Source organism: Cebus imitator, unplaced genomic scaffold, assembly GCF_001604975.1.
Source record: "Cebus imitator isolate Cc_AM_T3 unplaced genomic scaffold, Cebus_imitator-1.0 Scaffold464, whole genome shotgun sequence".
Classification (NCBI taxonomy): Eukaryota; Metazoa; Chordata; class Mammalia; order Primates; family Cebidae; genus Cebus; species Cebus imitator.
In genome coordinates, this window is record NW_016107779.1 from 718,451 (window position 1) to 723,788 (window position 5,338).

Here is a 5,338-nt window from a genome sequence, read left to right on the forward strand (position 1 = left end):
GGACCCTCAACGTCTGTTTCCTGGGGAGTATTCCCACCTGCACCACCTACGCGGCGTCTACCTGGGGCCCTACCCCCTGCCCACACCCACTCCAGGAAACGCTGAGCGAAGGGCTGGGGTTCACATGTCACCAGGACTGTTCTCTGGCCTCCAAGACAAGACTCTGAGAGCCACACTCGAGTGGCAGGTGCAATGACTGTAGACCCTCCTGGCTTCAGGAGGCTTGATTCTCAGGGAACGGAGTTGGCAATTTGTGCAAGAGTTCAAAGGCCTTTTATTTTATTTTACGTTATTTATTTATTTGAGACAGAGTCTTGCTCTGTCACCCAGGCTGGAGTGCAGTGGTGCAATCTCGTTTCACTGCAACCTCCGCCTCCCGAGTAGCTGCCTCGACTCCAGAGTTGCCAGGAAGGCACGTGCCACCACAGCCGGCTAATTTTTTGTATTTTTAGTAGAGATGGGGTTTCGTCACGCTGGCTAGGCTGGTCTGGAACTCCTGACCTCAAGGTATCCGCCCACCGTGGCATCCCAAAGTGCCAGGATTACAGGCATGAGCCACCATGCCCAGCCCCTTTTATGCATTTTATGATCCACATGTCACCACGGAGGAAACTGAGGCTGGGGGTGTTCCCTGGTTGGGCCTGGGGCAGGGCTGGGCCTGGAGCCTGAGCCTCGGGGGCCCCTCGTGTCGCACAGAGGAGCCTCAGCCCTAGCTCTTCTGCCCGTCCCACAAGTCTCCTGCTCTGTTTCCCTCCCTCCGCGAACCCCAGGATCGCATCCACTTCTGGCCCTTCCAAGCCCAGCTCAAATGCACCCGGCACCTGCCACCTCCCCAGGCTTCCCTCAGCCCACAGCGCCCCCCGGGCCTCTGCGAGGCTGCTTGGGGTGAGCCGACTCGCTCTGGCGGCCCTACCTTCCTGGAAGCTGGGCTCTGGGAAGGAAGTCACCACGGCCCTCATTTCATCCAAATGCATCATGAAGCCTTGGGATCTAATCCTCCACTCAGCTGCCCCGGGAAGGAGACTCAGGCCCTGCCCCCGGGGCCACAGGCAGGATTGTCTACATCATTTGCAGGGCCCGTTGCAAAATGAAAACCTGGAGCCCTTTGCTCAAAAATGACAAGAATTACAAAAACAGCAGAACAGTCAACATTATGGCCGGACACAGTGGCTCACGCCTGTAATCCCAGCACTTTGGGAGGCCAAGGCGGGTGGATGGCTTGTGGTCAGGAGTTTGAGACCAGCCTGGCCAACATGGTGAAACCCCGCCTATACTAAAAATACAAAAGTTAGCCTCGCATGGTGGCGATGTGCACCTGTAGTCCCAGCTACTTGGGAGGCTGAGGCAGGAGAATCACCTGAACCTGAGAGGCAGAGGTGGCAGTGAGCTGAGATCGTGCCACAGCCTGGGCGACAGAGGGAGACTCCATCTCAAAAAAAAAAAAAAAGCCATTGAAATTCGCCAAACCGTGTGTCTAAAATGGGTGCATTTTATTGTTTGTGAATTACACTGCAGTACAGCTTGACTTAGAAGGAAAAAAAGAGGTGGCAGCTGCAGAAGCGGTGGGTGGGCACGTGCTGGCACGTGGGCGTTGTGGGTGTCAGCATCCTCAGCATCCGGGGAGGAGTGCTTGAGGGGCAGGGCCAAGCCCAGACCTCAGGAGTCCTCAATCCAGGCCAGAGAGAGGCTGGGATGAGGGGAAATAGCCCAAGCATGGAGGCTTTTAGATTCTCCGTGACAAGGAGGCAGTCCCCGCCCTCACCCTGCTACCCAGGAGCTCCCCGGTTCCTCTGTTGGGGGCCGGGGGTTGGCCCGTAGCTCACAGCAGGAGCCAGCAGTCGGCCTGGAAGACCCCTCACACCACAGAACCTTCCACACACTTCATCTCCTCATGTCTTCAGCCAGCCCCGGGAGATGGGCCAGGCAAGGGCTAGGACTCCATTTACGGAAGACGAGCAGGATGGCTGAGCCGTGCCTTGCCCAAGGCTCTCTGCCGATCTGAGCATCTAGCTTGCACCATGGTGCCCAGGCAAGGCGTGGGTCTGAGATGGGCTGGGGGTCCTGTGTACGAGGCAGTCGGCTCCAGGCTTCCCAGCCTGCTGCCTCCACCCCATCCCGGCCGGCCCGAGTCCAGCTCTGTGCAGCACGCAGCATGGAGTCAACAGGCCAGGACGGGGCGGCCAAGGTAAACAGAGGTCTCCTTACCTCACAGCTGCGCGCCCAGGAGGGAATTCCGGGGCAAGCCCTGGCACACTTCTAACTGGCAACTACCACACGCTCACGGGACCCCGCCCCTCTGGAGACCAGGAGTCTTCGAGCCCCACACCCCGTGCTCCAGGCCTCACAGTGGCGGCAGGGACCACAACGGGGCTTCGTTTGGAGAAACAGAGGCACAAAGTCAGAGCAGGAGGAGAAGGAAGCCAGACACACACACGGAGGCCTGTCCCCGAGTGTCCACAGCGGTTTACCAGCACAGGCCCCAAATGTCCATGAACAGGTGAGGGGTAAGCGAGCTGTGGTGCGTCCACACAACCAAAAGGGGCACATCATCGAGGCACACAACCGGAACGCGGAGCCCACACCTTCAGCGGCAATGAGCAGAGGCAGCCAGCCCCCGAGCGGAGCTCCTCCTGCGTCATTCCACCTGACTGACCTTCTGGAGGAGGCCTGGGGCAGGCTGGGGAAGGTGGACCACAAAGGGGCAGGCGGGGCGATCTAGGCTGATGGATTTGGAGTGTGCGCACGCATTTGTCAAAGCTCATCACATCATGTGCCTAAAATGGGTGCAGTTTATTGTATGTGAATTACACTCCAGACAGTTGGATTTAAAGAATAAAAAGGCTGGGTGTAGTGGCTCACTCCTGTAATCCCAGAACTTTGAAAGGCCAAGGCAGGTGGATCACTTCAGGTCAGGAGTAGAAGACCACCCTGGCCAGCATGGTGAAACCCCATCTCTACTAAAAACACATAAAAAGTCCGGGTGCGGTGGCTCACACCTGATACCCAGCACTTTGGGAGGCCGAGGTGGGCGGATTATGAGGTCAGGAGTTCGAGACCAGCCTGGCCAACATGGTGAAACCCCATCTCTACCACAAATACAAAAATTAGCCAGGTGTGGTGGTGGGTGCCTGCAGTCCCAGCTACTCCGGAGGCTGAGGCAGGAAAATCGCTTGTATCGGGAGGTGGAGGTTGCAGTGAGCCGCGATCACGCCACTGCACTCCAGCCTGGGCTGGACAAGTTTCACGCCGTCTCACAAGAAAAAAAAGGAGAAGAAAATAAAAGAAAAATAAAAAAGATGTAAGTGCCAGAGAGGAGGTGAATGTGGCCACCATGCTGGTGTGGAGGTGGCCGCAGCTTCAGGAGCTGACAGGGAGAGGGGTCTCCCTCGTGAGGGCTCCGCACTCAGTGCTTGAGGGACAGAGTCTAGCCCAGCCCCCAGGAGTCCTCTTTATTTTTATTTAATAAATTAATTTGTTTTGAGACCGGGTGTCGCTGTGTCACCCGGGCTGGAGTGCAGTGGCGTGATCACGCCTTGCTGCAGCCTCCCAGGCTCAGGAGATCCTCCCACCTCAGCCTCCCAAGTAGCTGGGGCTATGGGTATGCACCACCATGCCCAGATAAGTTTTTTTCTGTTTTCCTTTTGTTTTTTGAGGCTGAGTTTCACTCTATCCCCCAGGCTGGAGTGCAGTGGCGCGATCTCGGCTCACCACAATCTCCCTGTCACAGGCTCAAGCGATTCTCCTGCCTTAGCCTCCCCAGTAGCTGGGATTACAGGCGCCTGCCACCAGGCCCAGCTAATTTTTGTATCTGTAGTAGAGACAGGGTTACACCGTGTTGACCAGGCTGGTCTCCAACTCCTGACCTCAAGTGGTCCGCCCACCTCAGCCTCCCAAATTGCTGGGACTTTAGGCATGCACCACTGTGATCAGCCAATTTTTTTTTTCTGTATTTTTTGTAGAGATGGGATTTCACCATGTTGCCCAGGGTGTTCTCAAACTCCTGGGCTCAAGCAATCCTCTGCCTCAGCCTCCCAAAATGCTGAGATGACAGGTGTGAGCCGCCATCCCTGGCCTCCCGGGAGTTCTCTTAATCCAGGGTGGAGGGAGGCTGGGGATGAAGGGAAGTGGGGCAGAGGGATGAGCCGGATGGAGAAGGACCAGGGGGCGATACACTTTAAACACACGGGGGGAGTGGGGAGGGCCTCAGCCGGGTCACAGCCCGGAGGGCGGGGTAGGAGAGGCCTGTGAAGCAGCAGAGGTCCAGGCAATGGGAGAAGCCAAACCCGGGGCCACTGCTGCACCCCAGGCCTCCCCACAGCTGCCGGCCCTCCCCCAGCCTCCCCGTGGCAGGCTCTGCCCGGCTGGCCCAGAGCCCTGCTGCAGCCAGTGTCTCAGGGGCGGCATGGCATTACAGGAATCTCAGCCCAGACGGTGTCAGGGTTGGACTGAGGCAGCGTCTGGGCATCCTCGGGACCCCGAGTGGCTAAGGAGCCCCTGTTGGAAGCGGTGTCCCCTCCCTTGAGGCCCCAGCCGGCCTCGAGCCTCCACGCTGCACAGAACCGCTAAATTTAGCCCCGCCGGGAGGCTGTCCGGGGCGAGTGCTTGGCAGCCAGGCCGTCTCCCTACAAGGCCCGGCCCGGTCCCCGAGCTGGCCACCCGGTCTTTGGGCTTATAAGGCAGGACTGGCGGCTCTCACACGCTGGAGTCTTCGGGTGGCTTGGGGCCAAGCCCTCAGACTTTGGGGAGCCTCCTTCCAGCCACCAGCACACGTGGGAACTCCTCCTGGTGTGACCATGGGCCTCAATTTCCCCACCTGTGAAATGCAGACTCCGGGGCCTCCCCATGGGGCTGCTGGAAGGAAAACCCTGCCCCGACCCCGAGTCTGGCACTCTGGCCTGTGCCCTGCCCACCCCAGCCCCAAATGCCCAGAACAAAGGCAGGTGTCTGTCCGGCGGACGCTGCGGCAGGGCCCCAGGGTGAGAAAGCACAGCCCTCGGATCAGAAAGATGCAGTTTAGAGCTGGCGAAAGGCGTGCTGACCTCGCCGGCTGGCTGACTGGCTCTTGTGGAGTTATCAGCAGCAGGAAATAAATGTAGGTCCCTGGGGTGCACTTGGATAAGATAATATCCCCACATGAGACGCTCCTCCAGGCCACTCCGCCTTCTGAGGGCCAGCGCCAGGGCCCAGGCTGTAACAAGCACATGTGTGTCCTGCAAGCAAATCTGTCCCTCATTTAATCTCTCCTCAGTCTCTCCAGCAAGCCTGGCTCCCTGGAGGACCAGGAGGAAAACACGGTGGTGCGACAGGAATAGGGCAGACTGAAGAACCCCTTCCCTCC